Source organism: Balaenoptera physalus (genome assembly GCF_965194825.1).
Source record: "Balaenoptera physalus genome assembly, chromosome: 2".
In the NCBI taxonomy this organism is placed as follows: domain Eukaryota; kingdom Metazoa; phylum Chordata; class Mammalia; order Artiodactyla; family Balaenopteridae; genus Balaenoptera; species Balaenoptera physalus.
Window position 1 is genome coordinate 136039067 of NC_138883.1, and position 13367 is coordinate 136052433.

General features: G+C 43.8%; 1 long non-coding RNA gene across 8 annotated transcripts in view; it reads right to left on the reverse strand.

Annotated features, from left to right (window-relative positions):
• LOC309654683 overlaps positions 1-13367 on the reverse strand; it is a 218631-nt gene that overhangs the window by 144413 nt on the left and 60851 nt on the right. For 5 of the 8 annotated variants that reach the window (XR_014260402.1, XR_014260406.1, XR_014260407.1 and 2 more), the window contains exon 1: positions 1325-5124. This is a non-coding gene — a long non-coding RNA (uncharacterized lncRNA). Of the gene's footprint in view, positions 1-1324; positions 5125-13367 lie in introns of those variants that run through there. The other 3 variants (XR_014260405.1, XR_014260403.1, XR_014260404.1) reach the window with 3 other exon arrangements.

Genomic DNA, 13367 nt, shown 5'->3' on the forward strand with positions numbered 1-13367 from the left:
AGCCATCTCTGTGGGTATGTGCATTGGCAAAGAGAGGCGGGACCCTAGGAGGGAGCCAACAACTCAGCTATGGGGGAGGGTCAGAAAAAGACATAGAGGTTGAGACACTGAGTTGAGCCTTGACAGATGGGAGTCCCCAGGCAGATCTACAGGATTGAGGGCCTATCCAGGGCAAGGGAGGCTGGCAGCAAAGGCCTGGATGCAGCAAAAACTGGGAAAAGGCTGACCAGTGGTGACTTACTGGTCTTGGCATGCAGCAAAGTTGCCTGGGGAGCCTGATAAAACATTAATGGTCTTCAACCCATTATATGCGGAATCTAAAAAAAGGGTACCAATGAACTTATCTACAAAACAGAAATAGAGTCACAGATGTAAAAAACAAACTTATGGTTACCAGAGGGTAAGTGGGGGAGGGATAAATTGGGAGATTGGGAATGACATATACACACTACTATATATAAAATAGATAACTAATAAAGACCTACTGTATAGCACAGGGAACTCTACTCAATACTCTGTAATGACCTATATGGGGAAAGAAGCTAAAAAAAGAGTTGATATATGTATATGTATAACTGATTCACTTTGCTGTACAGCAGAAACTAACACAACATTGTATATCAACTATATTCCATAAAAATTTTAAAAACAAATAAATAAATTTTAAAGAGAATTAAAGGCTGATTCTCCAGCCCAACCAACAAAACAATTCCAGCTCTGTAGATCTGGGGAGGATCCTGGGAATATGCATTCTAAGCTATCAATATAATCCTAGGTAAATTCTATGCAGGTGGTCCCCAGAAGGAGCCCTAAGCAACATAACTAAATGGGTGTACTTAGTGGCTGGCCTGCAGGGAGGAAGGTAGAAGATGCAGGAAATGAGCATGGAAATAAACAGGGTCTTTATTCCTGGAGACTTAGAGATCAGGGGAGAGAAGATCCAAAGAGTCTGAGGTCAGATTGTGTCTTAGAAAGAGCACGCTGATCAATGGCTGCCTCTCCCACCAAAATAGAAGCCCCAGGGGTCTGTTTTTGCTGCTACTGTATTGCTACCAGAGTGTTTAGCACATAGTAGGTGCAAAGTAAGGATTTCCAGAAGAGAGGGGGGTGGAAAGGAAGGAAGAAAGGAGGGAAGGAAAGAAGGAAGGAGGGAAGGAAGGGAAGGAGGGAGGGAAAAAGGGAGGGAAGGAGGGTGAATAATGGCAGGGTAGAGAATGGTTTGGAAGGAGGTTGAGGGCTGGAAATCTCTTACTGTGGTCCAAGCACAGGATAAAGACCTGTCTATGGCAGAGGAGTAGGAGTGGGGAGAAGGGGCAGAACTTACAATCATTCTGGCGTTTTCGAGGCCACAGAGGCCTCACAAGACTTCTTGGAGGCACTTCTATATTTCTGGCATATTCGGGAATGTCTATGAAAGTAAAAGACTTATGAAACATAATCAGGACTGAAGTGTACTGCAAAGCCAGTCCCTCCACCCCACCCCAACCCTGGGAAATCTTCTTCTTCGAGCACAGACAGCTGGGCAGTGCGACGGGACTCCTGCTCTATCCAGACCAGAGCACACCCAGACGTGGCGGCCGCTCTCCTAGCTCATTCCAGCCAGAGGCTCCATCCTAGGCTTGGCAGTCGTTTTGGGGTTTTTGTGTCCTGGAGATATTTAACTCTGTATTTAATTTATGTTTAATAGGCAGCTATTATGTTAAATAGAGACCAGCTGAACTGATTATTTAAGACATCGTTATGGTTGCTTAACAACTGTGTGGTTTGACTGCTACATCTCAATAAAGGTTTCCCAGTACTCGGCTATTATTACAGTTTTGCATCGGGTAACTATCCGCACCTAGCCACTGACCTCTCTTTAAATATTGCCTGAGGGCCTGGAAGCTCCCAGCTCTGCTTCTTCCCCTGGTCCCCAAACGGCTGAGTGTCTGAGCATCCAGGAGTATCCACAGAGATCAGGAAACTGGAGCTGAGATCACGTGTGGTTGTGCAGGGCGTGAGATCATGGCTGAGCGCCAGCTCCAGTTCTAAACCGCCTGTCAGCAGCATTTGAGACTTGCCTCCCGATGGCAACGTGGCTTTGCGGGGAAGCTCAGAGGCCACGGCTGAGCCCAGGAGGTGACTAAGACCTAGGAGAAAAGAATCTGTGTATAAAAAAAGAGAACCAGGAAGAAAACTATAAGGGTACTAATTTTCTAGAAGTTTCCTCTAGTGTAGTGTTACTTAAAATGTGATTCACAGACCAATGCCTGTCTGAGACCTGTTCTTACTGGTCCACAAATTGAGAATGACCACTTAGGAACTTGTGTAGCAATTTGAACTCGCCATGATATCCAAGCATGAGATCAAGGGATCTGGCTGGTCGATCAGCGTGTAGACCGGTTTGGGCGTCACTGGGCTCACGCGCGGAGGTGCACATGGCCCAGGCTATGACAAGTCTTGTGCACTGTGACCACATATCTGTCCACCAAGGACTGGAAATGTGAAAACCGGTCTTTCAGCTCAGAATACTTGAAGACCACCGTTTTGGTGCTATATCTCTCAGCTTATTCGTTTCTCCAACCTGCCTGCACACTTTGTGGCAAATAGCAGGACTTTTAAAACCTTCCTTATGTACATTTAAAAAATCAATAAAGACTGTAAATATAGTAAAAATCACTGGATTGTACACTTTAAAAGGGAAAAGTTTATGGTACAAAAGGATCATTTCATAGTAATTTTATGTGAATTATATCTCAATAAAGCTGCTATTTTAAAAAAATAGGTAGATAAACAGAATAGATAGAAGGATGGATGGATGGATGGATGGATGGATGGATGGATGAATGGACACACCATAAATGTCTTTCTGTGTCAAAACAAAATCAAAAAGGAGATTACACACAGTGTGTTTTACATAACTTATGCTGGATAATCCCCATTAGCACCTCCAGATCCACTTCCCCACTGCATCACTCTGATGGATGCCTTCTGAAGATTAGAGGTCAAAAAAAGAGGTCAGGGCATTTACTCCCCAGAACCCTCCCTGCTGGGCCGCAGGTTGGTAGTGGCTGCGTTATCTCCTATAGCTACAACTCTAGTTCCAGTAACTGTGCCCTCTGGGTGGTGACAGCTCCCGGCTGCTGCTAGCGCCAGGGTGCTGCTTCACCTTCCCCAGTGGGTTCCCTTTATCACTGCTCGCATTTAAATAGTCCTTCCACTAAAGCTTTCCAAATAACCTTTTGGCTTGTGCCATCTGCCCCCTGCCAGCTCCCTGACAGATACACAATTCACACCAACCTCATGAATCGTCTGCAAGTCACACCTACTTTTGTCCTATTCTATTAGAAATAAAACCTGCTCTTCATGAGACATAAAATGCTGGTTCATAAAAAAATCAGAGCAAGTATGAAATAGATGAAAATGTTAGCTGTTGTAGAATTATTGCATGGCTTTATCGTGGGTAAACATATAATTTCTGATAGATGTTTTAAATCTGCTATCATGCAACCTTACAAATGAAGGACATACTCTTACCCAAGGGCCACAAAGACATTGAGCCAGACACTTACCTGCTGGTAGCTCTACAGAAAAAGAGAATATCACTTAGAAGAGAGTCCCAAAGGGACCCCCAAGTTCATCACTGACATTCACTGCTAAGCTCACGATTCCTATTTCCAAACTGCCCACTGAACATTGGAGATCCCATAGGTGCCTCAGAACTCAATATACACAAGACTGAGGCCAGAACCTGGGTGCCCACCCCCACCCCGCCTTCTTTCATCTCCCAAAGGCAATCAGTGATCGGGCTTCCCTAAACATCTTAAATTCTATTCAATCCAAGGATCCAGATTTCAGTGTATATGCTTGGAAAGTGGGCCACAGATGGGAATATGGAATGTACAAAAAGATTTAAGTATTTGATAATATTTTATCTTATCTCTTCACTGCCAATTTTTTTCCATTTAAGTGTATTTTTAATTGTCTCATTTTAAAACTTGGCATTGTGTAACAAACTGTGGTAATACCAGTCCCGCCGTCATCAATTCATTAAGAAGCAAGTACATTGACCCAATTCCATCAATTAATGAGATATGAGAGAAATTTTTCTGGGGACTTTTGGAGACGTTTTCTTTGTCCTTAAGGAAAACCAGATAATGAAGTGGTCCCTTTTTCTCCCACTGGAGGTGTATTTGGCACCAATTACTCCTGGTAGCCCTCTTACAAACACCGGAGGAAACAGCCTTAGGAGGAAGCCAGCTGCATTAGTTTTCTATTGCTGTGTAACAAAATACCACAAACTTACAGTTTAAAACAACACTTGCATTATCTCTTGGTTTCTATAGTCTGGTTACAGTGTGGTTGGATTCTCTGCTCAGGGTCTTACCATAGGAAAATCAAGGTGAGTCTAAATAGCCAAATTGTTTTTGTGATGCTAATGACAATAATAACAGCTAACACTAAGTACCAAGCCCTGTTCTGCACTTTCACCTATATTACCTCATTTAATCCTATGAGGTGGGTACAATCTACCCCGTTTTACAGATGATAGAACTGAGACAGAGAAAAGTTAGGTCACTTGCCAAAGACAATACAACTAGCTAATAAATTGTGAGTCTAGAATACAAACCCAGTTAGTCTGGCTCCAGAAAATATACTCACGGCACCATTTCACAGTTGGCAATATTCCGTACCTCTCCATTTCCCCCATATGTGCAGGTGCATTTCCTTATTGATTAAGCTGGCTCTAGGTGAATTTTCTTTACTTGCAGCCCAAAGCATTTTAATTGATACAAATGCTATCAAGAAAAGTATTCATTATTTGAAAGACGAATACCATATGATTTCACTTAACCTGTGGAATCTAAAAAACAAAACAAATGAACCAACATAACAAAACAGAAACAGACTCAGAGATACAGAGAACAAACAGGTGGTTGCTGGTTGGGTGGGGCGGTGAAATGGGTGGGAGAGATTAAGAGGTACAGCTCTCCAGTTGCAAAATAAATGAATCACAGGGATGTAAATGTACCACATAGGGAATATGATCAATAATATTGTAATAACTTTTTATGGTGACAGATGGTAACTAGACTTATCATGGTTATCATTTTATAATGTATAAAAATACCAAATCACTATGTGGTACACCTAGTATTATCGCTTTTTATTCCTTTTAGCTACTGTCCCTCACTGAAAGATTTTACTGTTTTCTTTTCTAGATGATCCTGAGTCCGTAATCGATCCTGTCTAGAAACTTTGCATGCCCATCCAGAGCAAATGTTACCAACAGGGCAGAAACTCATCATAGGGAACTTGCTAGAAATGTGGGGAGGTTTTCATTGTCATAATGATGGCAGGGCCCAAGGGCTACTGGCATTCAGTGGCCAGGAAACAGGGATGCCAGATGTCTCAATGCAGGGACTGTTCCGCACAATAAAGAACTGTCCTGTGTCCTGTGTCCTGTACAATTTTCTAATGTACTTAGAGACAGTCACATAGGTGAAAAATCTGCTTATAATAACTGAGCTTGAAACCTAACTCCATTTTAGATACAAAAACAAGGAAATTTTTTTACACAGATAGTTTTCCAGGAATGCAGCTACTATGAAAAAAAAATGACTCTTTCCCTCATTTATGAACAAATGCCAAAAGTTGTACACCATTTCGGAAAATCCTATTACCTATTGTATCACAGTATCCTGATTGCCAATAAACACACCTGAATAGGTGCACATCTAAAGAAATTGTGTTCATGGTAATCCTACAGATGTGTATAAATATATTAGCCCTGATTTTAAAAGGTCAAATATTGTTAAAGTTTCAAAATTATTCAGTTGAATATTATCTTACATCTCAAAAACCAAAATTCATTGACTTAAACACTTCTACTTCATTATTAAATACAAAATATTTTCTTATAAATATTTCCTGCTGTTTCTCCTTTGTGTAACAGTGAAAGCCTTATTCTTTTTAGTTATCTGGGTGGGTAGGTTATATAAACTACAAGTTTCATTTCAGCAGAGTAGACAGGGCATGACTACACACTTGCCCTGGAAAGGGCAGGCAGGTCTGGCAGGGCTGGCTGTCGCTGGCCTGGATTACCACCACCTCATATACAACACTGCAGGGCACAAATGGATAATTTCCCTCTCTCCCTCTGCATTACAGGAATATAAAAAGAAACTGGATGGCCAGCGAGTTCTTTAGAGGACTCACTGTACAGGCATTTGGTGAAACCATCTTCTATTAGCTCTTTTTACAAATGAAGAAACAGAGGCCCTGAGAAGTCAGGGCAGGCATCACCTAGTGCATACCTGGCAGCACCCATCTCTGTTCTCCTTGCCCCCTGCAGCCTGGCCCATCCTCTTATGGTCCACCCAAGACCCCCCTGGTCTGGGATAAGTCCCCACTGAGATAAACAGCATAACAACAACCTTGGCTCCACAGACCAGGGACAGATCATTGATTCTCTACTAGTCAGAGCTCTCCAGAGAAACAGAACCGATCGATAGATGGAGAGATAAATAGATAGATAGATAATAGGGATTGGCTCGTGCAATTACAGAGGCTAGAACTCCCACAATCTGCCTATCTGCAAGCTGAAGAACCAGGAAAGCCCATGGTATAATCCAGCTCAAGTTCAAAGGACTGAGAATCAGGGAGCTGATGGTGTAAGTTCCAGTCAGAGCCCAAAGGCAGAAGGACCAAGACTACCAATGTCTAAGGGCAGGAGAAGTTTGATGTTTCAGCTCCAGCGGAGAGCAGATTTGCCCTTCTTCCACCTTTTTGTTCTATTCAAGCCCTCAACAGACTGGAAGATGCCCAACCGGCACTGGTGAGGATGATCTTCTTTACTCAGTCTACTGATTCTAATGCTTCTCTTCTGGAAAAACCCTCATAGACACACCCAGAAATACTGTTCTCCCAGCTATCTGGGCATCCCTTAGCCCAGTCAAGTTGACAATATAGTCAACCATCATACACTCACTCAGTCATTCAACAACCATCTCTCGATTCTGACTAGTCCTCCCTCACCAGCCTGGAGACTAAGGATTGGCCTAAAACACAGACCCTGCCCTCTGGGGTCAATATGTACCAGCAAAAGAAAGAAATACATGAACAAAAATAGATAACCAACAAGGACCTACTGTATAGCACAGGGAACTATATTTAATATTTTGTGATTTTCCCCCTATAAGGGGGAAAAATCTGAAAAATAATATATATATATAAAACTGAATCACTTTGCTGCACACCTAAAACTAACCGAAATTGTAAATCAATTATACTTCAATAAAACAAACAAACAAATAAGTAACTCTCCAGGTTGAAAACTTAACCAGCCATATGAACAAAGAACACTGAAGAGGCAGCCATTAATGCTTGTTTTGTTCACAGCAGGGACTCCACATGATCTGAGACAAAGATGGACCACTTCTCCCCTTCCAGTTTACACAGATGCATCTCGACATGGCTTTGGGGATACAATATTTTGACCTCAGTCACTTTGTCTGAGTCCATCCGTGAGCCAGGGCTGCTCTGAGTGCCCGGGCTCATCTGATAAGCTAGCAACGCTCCACACCCCACTGCCCCAGCCTGGAGCTTTGGAGCTCTGCTGACTTGGACTACAACGGGTTTGACGTGTTAAAGCCCGAGACAAATTTAGGTGAAGAAGTCCTCCCTACGGGCCCATCTCAGGCCAAGATACTGAGCATCGGAAACACATTTTTTTAAATTTTTTTTATAAAGTCACAAGGAACTTCTAGATCCTTTTTTTTTTTTTTAATTTTATTTATTTATTTATTTATGGCTGTGTTGGGTCTTTGTTTCTGTGCGAGGGCTTTCTCTAGTTGCGGCGAGCGGGGGCCACTCTTCATCGCGGTGCGTGGGCCTCTCACTGTCGCGGCCTCTCTTGTTGCGGAGCACAGGCTCCAGACGCGCAGGCTCAGTAGTTGTGGCTCATGGGCCCAGTTGCTCCGCGGCATGTGGGATCTTCCCAGACCAGGGCTCGAACCCGTGTCCCCTGCACTGGCAGGCAGATTCTCAACCACTGCACCACCAGGGAAGCCCGGAAACACATTTTTTAACCTGAGACTTCGTGAAGTGAAAAAACTAAACTGGCATAAATCCCAGGAAGAGCAACTTAAAAAATAAAACTAAAAAAAAAAAAAAAAACTCTGGAGAAATTATGATGATGATGTTCCAGCAGGATCTTTCCATTCACAGGAAAAGACTCATGATCCAAACTGAATTGATGGATAGAATTGTGGATGAAAGAGTTAAAAAGAAGAACTTCACCAGCAGCTTCTCAGAAGGAGGAAAATCAGATATGAGGAAGCAAGTTCTCAAATGGTGTTTATTTCCTTGACAATGAGCAGGTAAAGCCTTGGGGAAGTGTAGCTTTCCGAACCCCAGCGAAGAAATCAGAGGTCAATCTGGAATTATTTACACTTACACTTATCGGGGCCGGCCTAGCATGGATGATTTCAACCTAAAGGCAGCCCAAGCATCCATCAGTCTCCACCTCCACTAACCTCCTCCTGGCACATTTCTCACCAGACCCATTTACACGCCACAAAGTGACCCAACTTCATTTGCATCTTTGGTCCAGAAAACACTCTCTGCCCAAAACCCTTATGTAAATTTTATCCCAAACATCTCACTTTCTGTTTAAAAAAAAAAAAAAGTTATTGTAGCTAAGACAACTTGTAACTGAAACCGCTATTTCTAATTTTTGCTAGAGAGTTATTGACTAATTTGTGAGTCCAAAAGCTGGTTTTAGCCAGTTCCGGCCTAAGTGGGATGCGCCCCCCACCCCACCTCGCTGTGCTCCAGGCACAGGACTGTTCCATCACAAAACCCCTGGCTCTCGAAAGCCAAGTCTTCCCTATAAATTCTGAAAGAAAAGACTGGCCTGGGTGTCTACATCACCCCAACTCGTGTTCCCAGACAACCCACAGGCATCTTGCTCTGCGTATGTCTCCCAGAAGGCCCAGCACTGCAGACCTGCCAACAGCTGAAAGTTATAAATAGGACAGTTAGGGAGCGTGGGGGATGGAGGATCAAGATCTAATACGTATTCAGATGCAAGGGGCCAAGAAAGCTCTTTGGAGGGACAAAGAAGGAAACTATCGCGTGTGCTCCTAAAACCAAACAGAATGGTTCACGCAAACTTCATCCATCTAATCTGTTGGTCACAGGGAATTGACTCTCAAAGAGAGGAATTTCTCTAACGCAGTGACGTTACTTGGGGAATGTCACTTTCTCAAGTCAGATCTTATTCTGGCTAGTGGCTGGTGGGGGGAGGGTACCAGTAGGCCCCTCCAGAACAGGAATTCTACAGGAAACCTGAAACTAAACTTGAAGCAGGACCTCATGGCAGTGTGCCCATGGCAGGGCCAGGGATTGGCATTGGGGTGACTGGTTAACATCTGTTATGATGCTAATCTCCCCACCTAGATCCCAGCTCAATCTCTGTCCTGCTTGCTACCCAATCCCCAGTGCCAACTACAATGCCTGGCGCATCATTGGCACTCACCATTTCATGCCCTGCCTGCCCCACCGTGTGTGCTCGCCACTCAGAACTCTCACTGTGTTGAGATTCCATGTCCCCTTCTGTCCCCTCGTAGGCATTCATCTTAGCTTCATAGCCCAGCTCCCTGCAGGCCACCTGGCTTACTCGTGGAACGACTGAATTGCTCTCTAAGGAAGACACACACAATTTAAATAAGATCCCACTTATGATGTTCTACTATTGTTAGGGGAACCACTGACCGAAACTGCTTGCCCTGGCCAGGCAAGATAGTAACCACTTGCATGAGTTATCTTACAACAGGAGTTCCCGGTAAGGAACGCAGAACTAACAAGCTACCGTCAACCGGAAGAATTAGGGAGAGGTCAAAAGGAGAAAGGAAACGCCAGTCCATATGTCCTACCAACCTCCCAGAATCCTCCTCGCTGGAATCCATCTTGGCTGAGCGAGGCACGTGCCACGAGGAAGGACCCTGAGTCAGAATGATTGGCCAGAGACAACCCGGAAACTAACCCTATCACCATAAAACCTGTGAGCCATGTGCCAGAGCAGTTCTCCTGGGTTCTCTTACCCTGCTGCTCTCTGCCCAGGCTCCCCTTCCCAACAAAGTCTCTTTCTTTGTCAGCAGGTGTGTCTCCTGGGACAATTCATTTCCAAGTGTTAGACAAGAGCCCATTCTTGGGCCCTAGAAGGGGTCCCCCTTCCTGCAACACTATTATATACATTAAAAATTAAGGACTTCTCTGTTTATCCATGATGTCATATATTCCTTCCTCACCAGTATCTTCTGCTTGGGAAATATGAGTCAGCTGTTCCTTTATAAAACAACCCAGGAGAGCTAAACTGCAGGAGGGATGAGAAACTGTATAAAGGAGAAGCAACACTCTCATCCTTCTCGAATCGCCTCCTTAGACGTTTTCTGACATATCAGGGTTGGGGAGTTTTGCACATCTGCAAGCTTCTCCACTCTGGGACTACCCACCACTTCCTCTTACAAGGAGGTGAATCTTGGGCTCTTAGGACTCACCCTGAAGGCACAGGAAGCAGATTCTTCCTCTGTCCTCCGACAATAGTGAGGCTCATTCCCAGAGCCCGGCTGTGAGCGGTCCCTAGTTCCAGGTTTGCCCGCGGTCCAGGGAGCCAGTGCCCCTGGGGTGTCAGTTACCCTCGCTCCACATGGCTGACCCCATGCCACTGGAGGAAGGTGAAACATCAGACACAACTAAAGTAAACACCTGCCTGCCCACTTCACCCCCCAGGCCTGAAAAGCCTAGAGGGTGTGACTGAAGAAAGGGGACAGGTCTGAATGCATCTGCCCACAAAACAGAGGGCAGGAGGGCTAATTAATTTCCCCTGAATTTTTCAAATTATATTTTACAGTAAGAAATTCATTTTTAATCACCATCCAGTATACACACACACTTATTCTGATAGCTTTATGCATCAGCTTGGCCAGGCTACAGTCCCCAGGGATTCAAACACAAGCTAGGTGTCCTTGTGAGGGGTTCCTGGAGATGGGATTAAACTCTGTCACCAGTTTACTTTATTTTTTTTTTTAATTTTTATTTATTTATTTATGGCTGTGTTGGGTCTTCGTTTCTGTGCGAGGGCTTTCTCTAGTTGCGGCAAGCGGGGACCACTCCTCATCGCGGTGCGCGGGCCTCTCACTATCGCGGCCTCTCTTGTTGCAGAGCACAGGCTCTAGATGCGCAGGCTCAGCAGTTGTGGCTCACGGGCCTAGTTGCTCCGCGGCATGTGGGATCTTCCCAGACCAGGGCTCGAACCCGTGTCCCCTGCATTGGCAGGCAGACTCTCAACCACTGCGCCACCAGGGAAGCCCCAGTTTACTTTATTTTTTTCCTTTTTTTCATTTTATTTTTTAATTGAAGTATAGTTGATTCACAATGTTGTGTTAGTTTCAGGTGTACAGCAAAGTGATTCAGTTTTATATATATAAATTATATATTTATATAATAAATATATATTATATATTTATATAAATATATATTATAAATAAATATATATTATATATTTATATAAATATATTATATATAAATATATGTTATATATTTATATATAATATATATTTATATATATGTATGTATGTATATATTCTTTTTCAGATTCTTTTCCCTTATAGGTTATTACAAAATATTGAGTATAGTTCCCTGTGCTATACAGCAGGTCCTTGTTGGTTATCTATTTTATATATAGTCATGTGTATATGTTAATCCCAAACTCCTAATACATCCCTCCTCCCCTTTCCCCTTTGGTAACCGTAAGGGTTTTTTTCTATGTCTGTGGGCCTATTTCTGTTTTGTATATAAGTTCATTTGCATCATTCTTTTTAGATTCCACATATAAGTGATATCATATGATATCTGTCTTTAAATAAGGAAGATTATCATAGATAATCTGAGTGGTCTGGTTCCATCTATTGAAAGGCCTTAAGGGCAAAGCTGAGGCTTCCCTAAAGTAGAAGAAATCCCACCTGTGTACAGAAACTTCAGCTTGTGAATGAGAGGTCCAGCCTGCTCCTCCTGCTGGCCTGTCCTATGGATTTAAGAACTGCCAAGGGGACTTCCCTGGTGGCGCAGTGGTTAAGAATCCGCCTGCCAGTGCAGGGGATACGGGTTCGATCCCTGGTCTGGGAAGATCCCACATGCCGTGGAGCAACTAAGCCCGTGCACCACAAATACTGAGCCTGCGCTCTAGAGCCCGCGAGCCACAACTACTGAAGCCCGGGGGCCTAGAGCCCGTGCTCCACAACAAGAGAAGCCACCGCAGCGAGAAGCCGTCGCACAACAATGAAGAGTAGCCCCCGCTCACCTCAACTAGAGGAAGCCCACGTGCAGCAACAAAGACCCAACGCAGCCAAAAATAAATAAATAAATTTATAAAAGAAAAAAAGAACTGCCTAGGCAGACCCCACAATTACCTAAACCAATTCCTCAAAATCAATCTCTCTCTATATATAGATATGAATATATAGATATATATACAGATATGTATTTATATACAGACACAGATATGAATGCATATACACAGATAGATAGATATACATACCTTCTACTGGTTTTGTTTCTCTCATGGACCCCTGATTGCTACCCATATGTACACACCTACAACTAACAATAGATGCTCAAGACACTACTTCCTGTTTATAATGAACTTCGATTCTATATATTTGATGTTCGTCCAGACCTCAAAATCAATTTTATATCCTATTAAAGGCTCATAAGTTGCCATCTGAAAAACTATACAACAACAGTAAAACTTCACACACTCCACTGGGAGGTCTGGGTATTAGAAAAGACACCTTCCTGAAAGGAATTCTTGAGGGAAAATGTACCCAGATTATACCTATGGTCCCACCCACAAAGCATGTGCAAGACTCTGCAGGGCAGCCTCTGGAAAAATGGAGATGCCTACCCCCAGGGGAGGGGAGGGAGGCCAGAGTCAGTAACCCCGGGGTCACCCAAGAGACAGAGAGAAAGGTAGATGCACTGAAGAGCTCCCCAGGCCGTTCCTTCCCAGGAGCAGAGAACAGGCCAAGAGAATCCTTGGCAGAAACCCAGTTGGAGACAGCATCCTGCAGCCACAGTACAAGGTTTTGGCAGTGGGAACAGTGCGGTTCTCGGTGGCAGGCTTCCCATAGAGACAAGCATTCAAAGGACCTCACCGGCTGGGTTGCTAGGCCCAATGCAGATAAGTTTAGTTGCTCCCACGCACCCAGATGGAGGATGCCCAAGAACATTAATGGGAAAAGAAATCTGAGGGTTTTAGTTTATCGTGGGCTCAATCTGAACCAATTGTGTTAAAAAAAAAAACAACTCACAAAGTATCAGCAACA